This window comes from Saimiri boliviensis, chromosome 4 (assembly GCF_048565385.1).
Source record: "Saimiri boliviensis isolate mSaiBol1 chromosome 4, mSaiBol1.pri, whole genome shotgun sequence".
Taxonomy (NCBI): Eukaryota; Metazoa; Chordata; class Mammalia; order Primates; family Cebidae; genus Saimiri; species Saimiri boliviensis.
In genome coordinates, this window is record NC_133452.1 from 104,755,661 (window position 1) to 104,774,774 (window position 19,114).

Here is a 19,114-nt window from a genome sequence, read left to right on the forward strand (position 1 = left end):
GCATGTAGTGGTTAGCAGAGTACCCAATGCAGAATATGCAGTCAATAGAGATTAGCACTGTAGTTACCTCTGTCAACAACGGTAAGTGTTACTTATATACTTCAATGTACTAAAAACCCACGCTCCTACCAAGAAACTGCTTTTTAAATTTTTCATGAAATACATATGTATACATTTACCTACATATGTCTATGCATATATACACATACATCATAAACGTAAAGCTTGATGAATTATCATAAACTAAATATGTCCATGTCATCCACACCCAGACCAAGAAAGAGAACATTGCTGACACCCCCAGGAGCCTCCCCTGCTCTCTTCCCAGTCTTTCCACTATTGCCAGGGTGGCAATTACCTGGACTTCTAACAGCATAGATTAGTGCTGCCCATGTTTGCACTTTATATAAACGGAATGGTACTGCATGTTCTCTTTTGTTTCTGCCTTCTTTCATTCAGTCTCCTGTTTGTGAGGTTCATCCATTTTGCAACTGACATACATTTGTCAGCGAATTTTGCAACCGATCACATTTTTATGAAACTCAGAGACAAAAATAACGGCCACCTCCAGAAATTCTACAGGACCTCCATGAGAGGGATTTTGTACCTTGCCCTCATTTTCCTACCACTCAAATTTTCTCATGGACTTTGTTCTATTTATATTGATGGAATATAAGGATGTCTATAACTTATTTCAAATCCTGTTGAGAATGATACATAGGGGAAATTATAATGAATGAATGTTAATTCCTTCTTCCCTAGTTAGAGCTCTACTCACTGTATAACTCCACTTCAGGGAGATGATAAAGATGAAGGCGAGGGCAGATGTCCTGGAGATGGGGATGAAGAGGCAATCATAGCTCGCATCCATGCTTACTATACTCCTGCCTTTCTTCTAGCTCCCGACATGTACTGGCTCGTGACATCTTCATCACAACATATTTTTATCCCATTTTCAATTAAAGAAACCAAAGCATGGAAAGGCTAAATATCTTGCTGGAGGGTACCCAGCTGGAACGTGGTGAAGCTTGGATTAGAGCCCAGCTGAGAAATTCGGTTCTAGAACCCCACCTCAGCCAACACCTGGTATTGTCACTGAATTGCATGGAGGATGGCCTCTGAGCTACTACACTATCATTTCTTTCAAGTCACCGCTTCTGGCATGCTTTTTTGATCCCCTCATGGGTTACCAAAGTCCCAATGATAAGCCTAAGCTGCAGCCTCCCTGCGTGTGTGTGAGCGTGTGTGTGCATGAGCGCATGTGGCTAGAATGTGAGCAAAGCCCTTGATTATCACGTAAATGAGCACAGGGCTGAGGGCTCTAGCAGAGCCGTCTTCTTCTATTGCCTTCTCCGAGGCTGAGCATCAGGCATAATTATCAGTGTCTTTGAGCAGAGCCACAGGTAGCCGTCAGGGGCATCAACAGCTTTTAAACGCAGAGGGAGGATCCATACAAATCAGTCTGACTTGCTCACAGATGAAGAACTCCATCTGCACGGGAGGACAGCTACAGCTGTTTCCCGAGGAAGACGCACTCGGGGCCGGCCAGACCAGAAGTCACCACTTACTGATTCAGCCCAGGCTCCTCACACACATTATGTCTACACTTGCAGCCATCCCTAAGGCTGGAGTTACCATCCTAATTTCCAGATGAGGAAACTGAGGCTTCAGTAAGATGTGGCCCATTTATACAAGCCTCAACAGTCTGGCTTGATTTGTTAGAACAAAGGGAAACCCAGTGTTTGTTAAAGAAAGAAAGTGACGTTCTGCCATGAATTCAGCCTGGGATTGCAGATAAGAGAGTAAGGGCCAGGGCTCCTGGAACAGGGCCCAGGGGGGAATATGGGTTCAGCCTGAGGAACCATGGCTGCAGGCACACAGGAAGCTGCCTGCCTTCCCTCGCAGCCAGAACAGGCCCCTGGCTTTCAGTAGTTGCCACAGTACATGGGAATTAAATGGAAAATGCACACTTATCTCAGGCTTCTGAGACAAGCAACTCCCACCCTGATTCCTTTCTTGGGCTTCAATCCTGCTTACCACTCAGACTCTTAGTGAATTCTGCTGGCAATGAACTGTGCTTTCTCCAGAGCAATAAACACCTTAAAATTTATAAATCATTCCATCAATGATTGCCTGCAGGCTGGGGACAGTAGCTCGTGCCTATAATCCCAGCTACTCAGGAGGCTGAGGTAAGATAATCCCTTGAAACCAGGAGTTTGAGATCAGCTTGGGTACGCAGAGAGATCTCATCACTTGAAAAGTAAAAATTTAAAAAATTAGCCAGTCATCGTGCTGTGTGCCTGTAGTTCCAGCCACTTGGGAGGCTAAAGTGGGAGGATCACTTAAGCCCAAGAGATAGAGGCTGCAGCAAACTATGATTGCACCACTGCACCCCATTCTGGGCAACACAGCAAGATCTTGTCTCTAAAAAAGTTTAATAAAATAATAAAATAAAAATAAGAAACAGAAACTTCTCAAAGTCCTCAGCCCCATGCTAAAGGGGCTGCCTGTCCTTGGTGAATAATTCCTGTCATGACACCTAGAACACAGGATTAATGCTGTCCAAAATGAACACCCCCATTTGGCAGCCATTTCTCAATGATTCTCTCTAACCCTCAGGATAAGCCTACACAGCCAACATTATTCTCTGTCTTCTTACATGTGTGGATGTGAAGGCTCAGATGGGTTAAGTAGTCTGTCTAAGGGTCATGCAGCTTGCAAGTGGCAGAGCGAGGATTCGAGCTTTGTTCTGGCTGACTCTAAGTGCATACTGGCTCCAAATGACACCAAGGTCTCTTAATGGACAATGGCTTTCAAGCGTGTTTCACTGTAATCTCTGGTAAGAGATACAGTGTGCATCTCCTGTGCCAGAACTTGTGTCTCTGCTCATCGGGGCATACTACCCTCTGCCCCAGGAGCTGTAAGATGGTAGCTGTTTTACCTTCCAGCTTCTGGGAGAGTCCTCCAAAGGTGAGCTCCAGCAGGAGATGAAAAGGAAGGAGGAGAGTGAGGCTGGGGTGTTCGTTCCCCTCACTTGTTTCTTACTCATTTGAGGTAGCAGACTATCCCGCAACAGAACCACTGTTTCTCCCAAGGTGGTTGATATGGTTTGGTCATGTTCCCACCCAAATCTCATTTTGAATTGGAGCTCCTGTAATTCCCATACATTATGGGAGACCATTGAATCACGGGGGTGGTGTCCCCCGCTCCATTCTTGTGGTAGTGACTAAGTCTCATGAGATCTGGTGGTTTGATAAGGAAAAACCCCTTTTGCTTGGTTCACATTTTCTCTCCTGCCTGCAAGATGTGCCTTTCATCTTCCACGATGATTGTGAGCCCTCCCCAGCCATGTGGAACTGTAAGTCCGTTAAACCTCTTTTTCTTTATAAATTATCCTGTCTTGTGTTTGTCTTTATCAGCAGCATGAAAATGGAGGAATACAGTGGCCTTTTCCATAGGATTCCCTTTTTGGGTCCGGAAAGTACTCCCTCCCCAAGATCCTTCTGCCCTGGGGGTGCTAACATCTCCCCTGCTGCCAGTCTCTGGGTCCTGCATGGTGGTTTCCCTCTTTCTCTCATTTGTAAGTATTCTTTCTATAAACCCTGCTCAACTTGTCTGAATTTAAGTGTGCCTTCTTTTTCCTCTTGGAACCCTGACTAGCACACTGGTAAACAACGACCCAGGACACACACACACACACACACACACACACACCTGAAGCTAAAGTTTCCTAAAAACTTTCTAGTCTTTTATGCCCTATCCTGCCCCACCAAAGAATTAAAATTTATTCATGACCTTCATTTTGAAAAAACAAAAAAATTTTAGACAACATCCATGGTGTCATTTGGAGCCAGTATGCACTTAGAGTCAGCCAGAACAAAGCTTGAATCCTGGCTCTGCCACTTGCAAGCTGCATGACCCTTAGACAGACTACTTAACCCATCTGAGCCTTCATATCCACACATGTAAGAAGACAGAGAAGTAGGCGCCACAGTGATCATGCAGGCCACTCCTGTCTTTCTGGAAAAAGCCACTGAGTTAAAAAAAAAACAGAAAAACAAAAAACAAGTAATTGCTCAGAACCATTTGCTCTAAGTAGATTGGTTCTGGACTAGGACCCAGATCAGTGACTATGGATCCTGCTTTGAAGGGTTGAGGCGAAAGTCGTACTGCCCTTTCTCTGGGGACTGGTGACTCAGGTCTTTCCCTGGAACAAAAAGAATTGGTAGAAAGACTGAACTTACTAATCAGCTTTTCCCCCTTGTCCTGGTCTTTTCCAAGAACTAATACTTTTCCACTCACGAATGGTGCCGGCAGGGTTTATAGAAGCCTTGCTTCTTGGAGCTGGACAGGGCCTTAGCAGTCAATCAGTCCAACCCTCTCATTTTACAGGTGAGGAAGCATGCCTCCAGAAATACTCTACACCACTAAATCAACATGGGCCTGATTCACAGCCTTGGCTATGGCTGAACATTACAGAGAGAAACGTCCAAACACTCCTATAGCCAAAAGCAAATCATGGAACACAGGGGTGCAGCATCTGCAGTCAGGGTCCACCTGAAAACCAGAAGGGGCCCATCATAGCCCTCTGCAAGCCTAGAAAGGAAATGAAATCGTAGGCAATTCATAGTGGACAGGAGGAAAGCCTGGAGGTCTCACCTTGATCATAAGAGGCTGGGCCCTGACCTGAGCATCAGTATTGCTGATTGGGACCAGGAAGGTAGAGGGTAGGAGCAGGTAAGGAAAAGGGCCCCAAGTGGGGTGATGACTTCATGTTCTCAATGGCTAAAGCTCTTTTCTCAGCCTCTGTGGCCCTGGCCTCCAAATTGGAGAGCATGGACCCTGCAAGCTAAAAGCAGAGTTTTAGAGGCAGGAAGAAAATAATTTCCATTATATTTATTTTTCTTTATTGAAATGTTTTACTTCTAGCACTTAATATCCTAGCTCTCAGTAGTATATGTATAAAACTTATAAATTAATGTACTCAATTTGGGGGTATACAAATCCAAATAAATTCTAGGTCACTGTTCTCGGGAACCAGGGACTCTCAAAGTGTGGTTTGCATCAGAATCACCTGGGAACTTAATTCAGGGCCCCCAGACCAAACCTGCGGGAGCAGATTCCCTGGGGGCTGGGACAGGAATCTGCGTATTAGGTAAGATCTCCAGGGAAATCTATGCCCATTAATCTTGGACAATGGTCACCCTGGGCCTTGCCTCTGTAGCTGTGGAGGAGCCCATACAGCCTACAACAGAATAGTCCTGTCTGAGTTCCCATCCCCAGAAAATACTAGGTCCTGCCTGTCCTGTCTGTACACAAAGGTACCTGGCCAAGGGGGTGAATGTGGCTGATGTCCTCCACGTTGTGTGCCTGGCATGGAAATGGCATCTGCCCCAAGAAAGGGGCAGTTTGTTCTAATTTACCCGGAGCTACTATATGGGCTGGAAGCAGCTGTGAACTGCTGTGGATTTGTCTGCTGGGCAGGACTGACCATTCACTAGGACCAAACCGGGATCACCAGAGAGAGGGCAGAACTTTTGAGGTCAGACTGGAAAATATGACTGAGATGCTGGAGGAAGGCGTGTAGGAAGAAATTCCTAATATCAGGGTAGTAAGACAGATGGATTGAAGAGCAAAGTCACAGAGGACCCACTTGAGGAAAGGGAGGAGAAAGACAAGGGAAGGAGAAAGCAGGATGGAAAAATGAGCAGGTGAGAGAGAATAAGACAAGCAGGGACAGAAAGAATAGAGAAACATGCTGGAGAGATGGGGCTCGGGGAGGAGTAGGTAGTGTAGCCTGTCTGTCCTATCAGAAAAGTCGAGGCAGAGGTGAGTGGGTGGCTAACTTTAGGGGGAAAAAATCATGCCCTTTCCCCCTGCTCTTTCTATTAGGTTGGTGCAAATGTAATTGCGGGTTTTTCCATTACTTTCAATGTCAAAAACCGCAATTATGTTTGCACCAACCTAATATATATTCCTTTACGCTAGTCAAAAACATCTGGAAGCCAGGTGCGGTGGTTCATGTCTGTAGTCCCAGAACTTGGAGAGGCCAAGGCCAGAAGATCACTTGAGCCCAGGAGGTTGATACCAGCCTGGGAATAATTATGAGACCCTGTCTCTACAAAAAACTTTAAAAACTTAGCTGGGCACAGTGGCATATGACTGTAATCCCAAGGTACCCGAGAGGCTGAGGCAGGAGGATTATTTGAGCCCAGGACCTTCAGGCTACATGTTGGTTGGCAGCCTGGCAACAGAGTGAGACCTTCTCTTAAAATAAATAAATAAATAAATAAATAAATAAATAAATAAATAAATAAATAAAGTCTGGAGAAGGAGAGAAGAATCTATATACCAAGGATATTTTTCTGGGACTTTCTCTGGCTAAGCAAAGAAAAGGTTTTCCACTTTGAATGCTTTTTCATTGGCCATGGGAGCCCCGCTGCATTCACTTTTTAGTTTCTGAACAATAAACTGGTAAATTAACTACTGGGTTGTTTTAGCCAGGATGCTTGCTGCTGCTGACATTTCCCTGGTGATTTGCACCGATTGAAATTCTCTAGAGTAATTGCTATTAGTGTATCATCAGGAGTTTATCTTGCTTGGGAGCTTTTGGGTTTTGCTGATTTAATAAGCAAGCTCTGGAGTCTGTGCTGTGGGGGGAGATGTTTAGTCTGATGAAGAGAGCAGGACAGAGTCCAGCATCTTCTCCTGCAGGTCAGGCCAGAGCTTAAGAGAACAAACATAAAAAGAGCAAGAGGAACATTTGCTTGTTTAATTGGCCATAGATTTTCCTGGCAATAATTTGTAGCAAGATAACAGACCTCTTCAAGGTCATGTGTCTGGGCATGGCTGGGTGAGGAAAAGGACTCAGAAAATTCTGGATGATTGGCTTTATAAATGAGTATGCTGATTTCACTAGGACTCATCGGTCAGTTGATGTATGTCTACTGTTTAACTGATGGTTCCTGCCTGGCTGGCCTGGCTCTCAGCCTGGACTCCTAGCCCAGCTGTGTTTGAATAAAGGCAAAGATGGAGGACCCGCCCTGGGGTCTAAAGCAGCAAAGGCATTGTGTTCAAATCCCAGGAGCCTGAAGCCAGTCATTTGCTGAGCCCTCACTGAAGAGACAACTCAGAAATAGAGCAGACCACCTGGGCAGGAAGTAGGATGGGGCAGCGGTGCCTGTGTCTGGCCTTGCACAGATCTGGTTGGGTTCTCCCATCTTTACTACATCTGCTCCTGTGGGAGCAGACCCTGTGATTCCCAAGATTTGACCTGAAATAGATTTTATAGATTTGAAAGGGGCCTCAGAGTTCCTTGAGTCCAACCACTCCCTGTTTCAGATGAAGTTGAGGCCCATGATGGCCCGCATATCTTTGTACTTCAACATGACCCAAGGGCCCTCCAGCGCTCCCCCTATTATACTGTTCAGCATTGCTGTGGGCCATTGTAGTCCTCGATCTCCATGTGAAGGGCTCTAGGAAGCCATGGCCTGCATTTTATTAATCACAGGACTTGACATCCAGCAAATGCTCAGTGTTTCAATGAATGAATCGAGGAATGGAGTGACTTGCCCAAAGATGCACAGTCGCTGGTAGTGGCAGATCCAGGACACCCTGTGCTAGCACTGGCTCAGTGCTCCTGATAGAGCCCCAACTGTCCACCAAGGGGTGAAGCAGACTGCTGGAGTTTGGATCTTGGTTAATTAGCTAGCTATGAGGTGGCCATGAAGGCAGGCTTCTCAGATTCCCTTTCAAGAAGGAATTTGCTACCCAGCTGCTAAGAGGGGGGCAGTTAGCTGACAGTCTCCAACACCAGCACCTTCAGGGTCCACCTTGACTCTGAAGCCAAAGCCAATTCCTATCAGTCCCAGCCAGTGACAGAGCCCAGTGAGAGCGCTAGGGCCTAGCCACGCCTGCCCGACAGCAGGCCCTCTAACAGGCAGTCTCTGCTCCAGAGTGCCTGGCTGAGACTGTCTGAGACCACGCTGGCTGAGACTGTCTGAGCTGCACGGTGGTCTGAGGCTCCCGCAGTTCCTTTTCCTTACCCAGGTTTCAGGTCTACATCCTAGCCCGAAGGTTTTCCCTCTCCATTTCTACTCCCTCCTCCTTTTATATTTTTCATAGGAATACTTACAATAAACTTCAATATATCTTAGCATCTACTTTCCAGAGGCCTCAACTGACACAAGCCGTGGGACCTGGGACAAGTTCCTTCACCACTAGCTTTCATTTTATCCTCTGTAAATTGGGCTTATGTTCATATCTGCCTCATAGGGTGATGTGGGCCATCCCTTTGGGAGTAAATGAATCTAGGTAAGGGCCTAGAATAGCACTTGGCACGAGTAGGTGCTCTATACATGTTAGCCAGTGCTATTACTGAGGAATCCTGCTTGTCCATGGATTTCAGTTGCATGGAATCCTACATCTAAGTAATGGAACCACAGAAAGACCATAGCCCTTGGACTCATCCACACACACAGCTGGAAGCTTGTGATATGAGGTCATAAAAATGAAACTCTGCTCCTTCTTCCAAGGCACACACTGTGGAGCTAACAGAGGGCAGGGGCTGGGATCTGGCTACAGATCTACTGAGGGTCAGGACTGAGCAGAGGCTGTCTCTCTCCTGGGAGATAAGGTCCTGAAGGTGAGGAATGTACTGACTACCTTCCTAGCCTCAGAGGCTCAGCTGGACACCCCACCACGGCCTGCTCGATGCCCAGCTGCCTCTGGGGAAGGTGGGAAAGGTGAGAGCCGCTTTTGGTGCCCTGTGAACCTCCATTCACCTCTCCCAGACACCCTCGGCCACTTCCCCCACCTCAATCTAGGTTTTCAACTGCTCTGGGTGCCTTTCACAGCTTAGATGTTGGCTCATGGAAAAAAAAAAAAGCAAAAAAATGAAACAAAACAAAACAGAGAGTTCTAACCCCCATTCAGTCTCAGCAGCAAGTCATGCTCTCCCTCTGGGACCAGGATCTAAATTTCCATGGATAGTTCTGACTGTGCCAAGAAAGGTACAGGACTAGATAATGTCTGATTCTCCTTCTAACTCTGCCATTCCATCAGGGGCCAGCAAACTCTTTCTCTAAAGGGCTAGCAAGCAAACACTTTACATGTCTAGGCTATAAGGTCTCTGTTACGACTTCTCAACTCTGCTGTTGCAGTGTGAAAGCAGCCATAGACAATGTGCAAAAAAATGATCCTAGCTGTGCTCAGAGAAAATCACCTACAAAATCACATGCTTTGGCCCAAGAGCCATAGTTTGCCAACTCTCAAGCTATGTAATGAACATGATGATACTGCCCTGGGGTAACTGATTTTCAGTGGACATGTGGACATTCGGTGGTGGTTTCCTGACCTATTTTTCCCTGCTCTCCTTAACAACAGTACCCAGACTTTCCTTTGGGTCACTGCTCCTCCTCCTTTGTCTCCCTTGTGGTTTGGGTGTGATGACTTTAAGCTGGACCCTGGGTGGGCCCGGAGAGGATTGAGGGAGTCAGCATATCCTACTTGAACCATAGAGATTTACTGGGGAATTAAGTGAGGGGAACACATAATTCAATCTAGGTCAGTGAGTTGTGAGATGTTTGCTGGGGTCTTCACCAGAGACACTTCCTCTTGTTCTGCAGGAGCATCTCAGAGATAAGCTATATGTGTCCAGATAATGTTGTAGTCACTCTGGTGGTGGGGAAGGGGATGGTGGCCAGAAGAGAAAACTGGCCTAGGAGTAGAGCCAAGCCAAGGAACTCAAAGAGAAATGGAGCCAGAGCCCTTCTGATACTGGGAACCCCTGGATCAAACCATGCCTGAAGTCAGAATCTCTCTAAACTTTTCTTTTCTTTTTTTTTTTTTTTTTTTTTGAGACGGAGTTTCGCTCTTGTTACCCAGGCTGGAGTGCAATGGCGCGATCTCGGCTCACCACAACCTCTGCCTCCTGGGTTCAGGCAATTCTCCTGCCTCAGCCTCCTCAGTAGCTGGGATTATAGGCACGCGCCACCATGCCCAGCTAATTTTTTGTATTTTTAGTAGAGACGGGGTTTCACCATGTTGACCGGGATGGTCTCGATCTCTCGACCTTGTGATCCACCCACCTCGGCCTCCCAAAGTGCTGGGATTACAGGCTTGAGCCACCGCGCCCGGCCTAAACTTTTCAATCATGAAGCTATGCCACCTAGGACCAAGCTAAGTGTCCTGTTACTTACAATAAAAAGGATCCTAACTCATGCAATTAGAAAATTCAGAAAATGGGGACTCACTACTACCACCACTGCTAGGTCCCAAAGAAATGAACCTACAGTGGTAAAATTTCAGACATGCATTTAGAATTGGCAAGGAAATCTCAGGAAGAAACTTGAGGATGGGGGATTTATCTTGAAGGAATTCAGAGTATGCCACTCCAAAATATGCCATGCAGGTATATGAGGATTATTTTGAGCAGAATGCAATAGAGAAAAAGCAGACACAGGACAAGCTCTCTGGACTCCCCCTGCTACACCTACTGCATAACAACAGAACATAAATTCCCTTGGAAAGATGTCCCAACCCCCACCCCCCAAAACAGGCACACACATGCATACACACAAATGTTTCTTATATCAGGAAGAAGATAACAACGTTATCCCCAGAGAGGAGATGGTACTGAGAAAGAGTACACCCAGACAAACTTACTAACGAGCTCTTATCGACAGTTTCTTTCCCCATGTATTTATCTTCCCTCAATTTGCCTCCCCTAGAAGCTCAAAGGAATTTTCCTTTGTCTTGTCAGTTCTCTACAGAACTGTTGTTCTTTGCTAAGGTGCAATGCAAGTCAAAGTTTTAAACACCCCTTTGAGGTAGTCATCACCAAGTTTCTCCCATGTGTATGCACAATGCATGCATTAAGAAATGACATAGTTTGGACATTTGTCCCCACCCAAATCTCATGTTGAAATGTAATCCCCAATCTTGGAGGTGCATCCTGGTGGCAAGTGTTTGAATCATGTGGCCATCCCTTTGGTGATAAGTGAGCTCTCTTGAGTTCTCAAGAGATCTGGTCATTTAAAAGTGTATGGCACCTCCTCCCTCACTCTCTCTCTTGCTCTTTCTCCTCGTGACATGCCTGCTTGCCCTTGGCCTTCCACCGTGATTGAAAGTTTCTTGAGGTCTCCACAAAAGAGATACACTATGCTTCCTGCACAGCCTGTAGAACCATGAGCCAATTAAGTATCTTTATCAATTACCTAGTCTCAGGTATTTCTTTAGAGCAATACAAGCATGGCCTAAAATAAATTTGTTTCCCTCTTGCTAATCTTTCATCAGTTTAATTTGCAGAGTCCCAATTAGCAAACGATTTAGGTTTGCTAATGTATAGAGAAAAGATTGTTTTCCCTCCCTTACAATCTGACATTCCCCAACCCAGATCCCCTAGGGGTTGGATGCTGCAGTACCCACCTGTGGCCTGAGAGATGAATAGACAGAGGCTAGAGTTACAATGGTGTTTTCTCACCCAATGAGGAAAAAAACCAGAGGAGGGAACCGGGCTACCTTCCCTTAAACCCTCTCACATCCATTGTGAAAGGAGAGGGCAGGGCTACCTTGACTCTGGAACTGAAATAAACCCTGAGGTGCTCTGTCTTGATCAGCGCAAGTCAAGGGTGAAACAGATCTATTCCAACACCTTGCCCAGGATCCAGGGGACCCCTAATCTCATCCCCTCTGCCCCAATGCATAAGGCCCAGCTCCCCCACCCCTTTGCTCAGCTCTGCCTCCCAAAATGTCATGCAAATTGCCAAGCGGAAGCATTTGACAGGGCCCGCTGAGTTCACCGCAGTTGGCTGCAGAACCTCGAAGAACAGGATTGTGTCAATCAAAACAAGAAAGGCATGCCAGCCAGTTAGGCCCCCGCGATATTTCACTAAGTATGCCAGATTAATCACAATTATTAATTACAGGGTATGAAGAGGAGAAATATAATTATTGACACCTTCCCTTTGTGGAAATTGGCTTTGGGCGATGGAAATCTGAGAACCCAATCAAAGATAACTGAGAACATCTTTCTAGCTAGAGGATGGGGGTTGCGGGGGGGGGCGGTGGGCGGCAAGTTTTCCTCAGGCTGGGAAGGGGAAATCACAGGGCCATTCCCACTGGATTTTTGAGAGGAAGCACTAACCCACTACTGCCAGCTGGCCTGGTCCAAAATCTGGCTTGGACCCCACATGGTAAAGGTTGGTGGTTAAGAAAGGGGCTTGGTTCTTGTCCTACCTCTGCCCCGAGGCACCAAGTGAATCTGGACTCATCACTTTATCTGGGACTCCGTTCCTTATCTGTTAATGTGGGATTGTGCTGTAATTAGTGTTTCTCAAAACAGGGCTGATTAGTCTTTTCTGAGTAGGACTGTTCAACACATTATAAGAACCATACATTGCCATAGGGGCACATTTACTAGGAATCCCTCCTGCCCCCTCTTCCAACCCCAGTGGTTCCAGCCAGCATGACAACCCAAAAGCTCACACCCATATTTTAACATGTCCCCTAGGGAGATACTACCAGCCTCGGGTGAGAACTGCTACCTGAAGATCTGTGTAGCCTCTCTGTACCTTAGGATCTTCATTTGAGAAATGAGCATTCTAATGCACCTTCCTCCTTGGGCTAGGATAGCTATGATGCTTAAATGAGATATCATGAAGCACTGTGTCCAGCACATGGTAAGTATAATCCTTTTTACCCCTTTTAACATATGGAGCCAAGTAGTTATGATCTGATTTCAACCCTGAAAAGTATACAGTATACTATTATCTCTGTCTTACAGATGGGGAAACTGAGGAAAAGTTAAGTAACTTGCCAGACTTCAACAATGGGTCCTTGTGACTTTCCAACCTGGCCTTTTAACAGCGCATTTGTGGGGGATGTGACAAGGACAGTTCTTCACTGACATTTGCTCTAGGTTGTCTGAGCTGTAGGGGCATGGAAGAAACACTGGGACTTCCAGTGATGACTGCCAGGTCTGGAAGACAGGCTGAAGGTGGCCCACCTCTTCTGAGTCTGCCAGGCTGCATGCTTTGCAGGCACACTATTTGTAAATCCAGACTTGGGATTAAGGAGGTCTTTCCCTCTCTGGCTTTACTAACATTGTGCTAAAGGGCAGGCAGTGAGTGGCTGAGCTCTGGGGACCAAGACCACAATAACGAAGCTGGGAAAGGGTAGGGAGTGTTGTCAGCGAGTCTGCACCCAGAGGCAGCTGCAGGGAGGGAATGGGCAGGATACTTCCTCCATTATTGCTTGGGGTCAACGGAGCTCTGTGTCGTGGGCAGAGGAACATGAGACAGGGGCAATATCCTTACATTCAGATGTTCAGATATCCATCAGAATATTAGAGAGAAACCATAGAAAGTTCAGGGGTTCAGGGAGATCCCCTAGGATGGGAGTCCCAGCCTGTTCTCTGCAAGCTTCTATTCCTAGTGACCAACAAGGCCCTGCATAATCTCCACATTGCCCAACCCAACATTTCTCACTTCATCTTTGTCTTACCCTCTTCACACAGTAGGTCCAGACACACTGACCTTTCTTTTCCTCTCTCCTATCTCGGGGTCTTCACAATTGCAGTCAGTTCTGATTGAAAGAATTGCTTTTTACCCAGATCTTCCTCCCATAGCTGGCTCATTTTCATCATTCAGATTTCATCTCAGAAGCCTCTGGCTGGGCATGGTGGCTCATGCCTCTAATCCCAGCACTTTCGGAGACCAAGGTGTGCAGATCACTTGAGGCCAGGAGTTTGAGACTAGCCTGGTCAACATGGTAAAACCCCACCTCCACTAAAAACTCAAAAAATAAACTGGGTGTGGTGGCATGAGCCTATAGTCTCAGCTACTCGGGAGGCTGAGGCAGGAGAATTGCTTGAATCCAGGAAGCAGAGGTTGCGGTGAGCACAGATTGTGCCACTGCACTCCAGCCTGGGCAATAGAGCAAGCCTCTATCTCAAGAAAAAAAAGAAGCCCCTGTTCAGAGACGCTGCCCAAACCATGCCAGTTGAAATAGACACATACACCCAGTAAGAGAAAATTTAAAAATATCAGGACCCCCAAACTCATTGTGCCAAAGAAGAAGTTAAGCCTGGAGTGACCCAACACTGCCATCTTTTCCCGGAATGAATAGCTGTCACTCCACAACCTTGTGTCAAAGTGTTACCCATCAGATCCTCACAGAAAGGCAAAAGTCCTCTAGTATCTCCAGATGCTTTTGAAATGTTTCAAGTTGCCTATGCTCCTAGGAGACAAGAACATGTCAATTACAACTTTAGGGCTGCAATCTAAGTGTAGCTCCTAAAACTAAAGTCTGTTAGATTTCACAGTGATACTGTTTATCTTTGCAGGTACAGAACAAAGACAACATTAGATCAACCATTCTTTCACTTACCACACCTCCTGACATTCCTTTCCCCCTTTAATAAAGTATATAAATATTAAGCCTCCTGAAAAAAAAATGTTTCCGGAAAAAACAGCCGTAGATTCATCTGTGACTTGTATTGTTCCCAGGTGCACCCCCAGGCTCTGGCTAAATCAACCTTGATTGATTGAAACACCCCACTCCTACCATGACAGTTACACTGCTTTTATTTGCTTCTTAGTACTTATTGTAACTTAAAATGATTTGTTGTTTATTGTCATTTCCCACAACTAAATTGTAAGCTTCATGAGACCAGGGATTTTGTTTGTCTTTTCAACATAGTATTCTGAGCCTAGAGCAGTGCTGGCACTTAGTAGGTCCTCAGCAATTATCAAACAAATTAACACAGAATATAGACACAGCATCTGACGACAAGGAGCCTTCCGTCTGTGGAGGGAAACATAGCCTTTCTCAGTCTGTGTTCTACTGCTCTAACAATATCTGAGGCTGAGTTATTGATAACAAATAGAAATGTATTTGGTTCATAATTCTCGAGGCTAGGAAGTCCAGGAGTGAGGGGTCATATATGGTGAGAATGTTCTTGCTGTTTCATCATGTGCAAGAGAGGAAAAGAGAGTGGCAGGTTAGCAAGAGAGGGCTGAACTTGCTCTTCTAACAAATCCACTCTCACAATAAAATTAATCCATTATGAGGGCAGAGCCTTCATGACCTAATCACCTCTTAAAGCTCTACCTCCCAACTCTGTTACATTGAGAATTAAGTTTCCAACACATGCCTTTCTAGGGGACACATTCAAACCTTAGTATTTCACCCCATGGCCCCCCCAAATTAATGTCTTTTTCACATGTAAAATACATTCATTTCATCTTAGTAGCCCTAAAACTCTTAACTTGTTATAGTATCAACTCAAAAGTCAAAAGTCCAAAATCTCATCTAAGTCAGATATAGACGAGATCAAGGCATGATTCCTTCCGAGGCAAAATTTTCTCTACCTATCAGTCTATGAAATTAAACAAGTTATCTGCATCTAAATACAGTGGTGAAACAGGCATAGGATAGGCCTTCCCATTCTAAAAGGGAGAAACAGGCAAGAAGAAAGGTACTACAGTCCTAGGGTTTTGGGTGCTACCCCACTCCCATGGCTTCACTAGGCATTGCCCAAGTTGGGGCTCTCCAAAGTAGCTCTATCCCTGCAACAGGTCTCTGCCTGGGCCTCCAGGCTGTTCATGACATCCTTCGAAATCCAGATGGAGGCTGCCATGGCTCCAGCTGGTGAATTCTGCATGCCTATAGTGTCAGCACCACACAGACAATGCCAAGATTTATGGTTTATACCTTCCAGAGTTGGCAAGTCAAGGTGCACTTGGGTCTGCTTAAGCCATGGCTAAGGTGGCCAAGGGTCACTATGCTGGAATTTGGGGAACAAAGCCCCAAGTCAGTGCAGGGCAGCAAATGCTGAAGTCCTGCAGATAGATGCCTCTCTGAAATTCTGGCCCTTATGGTCCTGCTCTGGGCCTGTGATGAGAGGGAAAGCTTCAGAGATCTCTGATATGCCTTAGGGGTCTTTTTCTCGTTGCCCTGATGAATAGTACTGGGCTCCCTTCTATCCATCTTAATTGCTTTAGCAAATGGTCACTTGGCCACACCCTTGGCTTGTTCTCCTAAATATGCCTTTTCACTGTAAGTGGCCAGGCTTTGGATCTTCGAACTCTTTCTGCTCTGCTTTCCTTTTACTTAAAATTCTGTCTTTAAATCATTTTGCTTCTCTTGCATCTTACCATGTGCATTTAGAAGTAACCATGCAGATCCTTCAATATTTTGCTCAGAAACTTCTTCTTCTAGTTATTCTAGCTCATCACTCTGAAATTCTGCCTTTGATAAAGTCATTGGACATGGATAGAATTCAGCTAAGTTTGCTGACGCCTCATAACAAGGATGGCCTTTATATTGGTTTCCAATAAGATATTCCTCTTTTCCATCTTAAACCTCATCAGAATGGCCTTTACTGCCCATGTTTCTACGAACATTCTGATTATAGCCACTTAAGTCATCTCTAAGATGATTCTGACTTTCCTGAGCTCTTTTCTTTTTCTGCAGCCACACCAGAATCATCCTTTATGGTCGATTCGCAGCAATCTAGCCTTTTTCTAACCCGCTTCTCCAAATTCTTTCAGCTTCTGCTCATTATCCAGTTCCAAAGCTGCTTTCACATTTACAGACATTTGTTATAGAAACAGCCCCAATTCTCAGTACCAATGCTCTGTCTTAGTCTGTTTTCTGCTCCTCTAACAGAGTACTTGAGACTGGGTAATTTATAATAAACAGAGATGTATTTGGCTCATAGTTTTGGAGCTGGGAATTCTAAGAGCCAGGGAGCACCTTGTGAGGATATTCTTGCTGCATCATCCCATGGCAGAAGGTCAAAGAAAGAGGGAAAAGGCAGAAGAGAGGGCTGGAATCACTTTTATAGCAAACCTACTCCCATGTCATGCCAGGTTCACGTCAGCTTAGTTGTATTACTTCTGACCAGGGCTGAGAGGTTTCACAATGACTCAAAGGCCAATTAAATGATTTTGAATTCATGGTTCATTGTGAGGCTTTCACAGGACAACAACCATGCAGATCTATTCAACACATAGCAGGCAGTGATAAGAGAGAGGGGAACAAACCCTACGGAGAGACCATCACACTGACAGGTGAACTAGGGGGTGGGGGATGAGGTGGGGCAGAGCGAGGGGGCCTCAGGGTTCTCATGAGCAGAGCTGCTTCTGCGGGTATCTCACCACGGTTAGTTTCTGCACTGTTTTTATGGCCCTCTGAGGGAGTGTCCGTGAGCACTATCTCAGCTGTGTTTTGGCTTTGCTTCCTCCCCGACTGGACCAAGTCTATCTCTCTAAAATCAGAGCTAATCAAACTGGGCTTGATCAGATGCATGATTAGTGACCAACCTCACAGGCCTACCTCCACTCCTTTGTACAGTATAAAGACTCATCTACTTCTTGATAGGAGAAAAGAGTGGTTACAGGCCATTTTTCTCTCTGCTTGGAGCCCCCCTCCCCGCTTTGCTGCCCTCTCAGGTCCTTGCTTCCCATCTCTTCCATCTATATCCCTCTTTATAGAATCTAGGGCCCCTGCAGCAGCAGTCTGTGAGCAGCACCTACCTGGAGTTGCGCAGTGTACAACCCGTGCAACTGAATGCAGCAGCCCTGATAGACTTGCGGATTCAGGACTAAAAGGAACCAAAGAAGAGCTAGAGCACATTCTCTCAACTTAAAAATGAGGAAACTGCTGGGTGTGGTGGCTCACACTTGTAATCCCAGCACTCTGGGAGGCCAAAGCCGATAGATCACCTGAGGTCAGGAGTTCAAGACCAGCCTGGCCAACATGGCAAAACCCCATCTCTACTAAAATTAGAAAACTGAGCCAGGCGTGATGGCAGGCACTTGTAATTCTAGTTACTTAGAAGGGTGAGGCAGGAGAATCACTTAAACCTGGGAGGCGGAGGTTGTAGTGAGCCAAGATCACATCATTGCACTCCACCCTGGGTGACAGAGCAAGACTCTGTCTCAAATTAAAAATGAGGAGACTTTTCCAAGGTCATGCCACAGTGACTAAATAACATGACTGGGATGTGAACCTGCAGCTCTTGGCTCCCCAGGCAGCACCATGGTTTATCCACTTCCTCCTTCTAAAGCTGTCTAAATACTCCCTATTCCCTTTTTTTACCCTGCAATGTACTTTGAGAGCTCTGCCCTGATTTTGTGCCCATATTCAGACTTAGTATATGCCATGCTTTGAGGTCTTCCTAAGTAAGCCATACAACCAAGCTGTGCCACCAGTCATGGGTCTACCCCAGAGTGGAGACCCCATGAGGCCTGGGCCTTACAAAAGTTGGTAACAGGGTAAAAGGCAATGACAGAGGTGGAAAGATCTCCATGCTTACCCTGGCAGAGTAAGAAGCAGAGATGTCAGACATTCTTGAGTAGACATTGCAGCTCTGCTTCATGTTCCGGGCTTGACCTCGGGTCTCTTACTTCACCTTTCTGGGCTCCAGGTTTTTCAACTACAAAAAATAAAAATAACCCTCGTGTCTTACTGCACCATCCCAGCTTGCCATTTAGTGAGAATTAAATAAGACGTTGTACGCAATGAGCCCAGCATAGCACCAGGCACGCAGGCCCATCCTGTGACTGCACCTGGCCCTCTGAGATACTCTCTCCTCCCTAAAGACTTCCTCAGCCTGAGTTCTGCATATGTGTTATGGCTCTTCCCTGTGGAAGCCCTTTTAAGGCAGGAACTGTTCCTGGGAAAAGATAAAATCCTTGGCATAGCTAAGCCATTACCAGAAATGTTTAACCAGCCTGCATTCACAGGCGGGAGGACACGCATGAAAGCGTTTTATCTTCCTCCTGCAAAGGGAGAGCAGGAACCCCACGCCAGGCTGAGATGAAGGCTTGATTTTTTTAAGTAGACGTTTAGGATTCTACTGATGCTTTGCTAACTCCCAGTCAAATCACAGCATCAAGGAAAGAAAAACTCCATTTTCTGCTAAGATGTTGAAATGGCCCTTTCCAATTAGGCAATGGGCTTTGGGAGGGGAATCTCAGACAGGCAGCAGAAAGCCGACTCTGCTCGTCTGACCATTCAGGGATCTGTGAGCCCAGGGCACCACACGAGTAGCCACTCCAAGTGGACTCTGCATGTCCTAAGGCAGGGGAGAGGCCCCCGAGTGACT

General features: G+C 46.1%; 1 protein-coding gene across 1 annotated transcript in view; it reads right to left on the reverse strand.

Annotated features, from left to right (window-relative positions):
- MOCS1 (molybdenum cofactor synthesis 1) overlaps window positions 1-18,639 on the reverse strand; it is a 366,833-nt gene extending 348,194 nt beyond the window's left edge. Inside the window, exon 1 of the mRNA XM_074398013.1 lies at window positions 18,323-18,639. The gene's annotated coding sequence lies outside the window, so the exon portion shown is untranslated. The remainder of the gene's footprint in view (window positions 1-18,322) is intronic.
- Window positions 18,640-19,114: the final 475 nt, after the last annotated feature.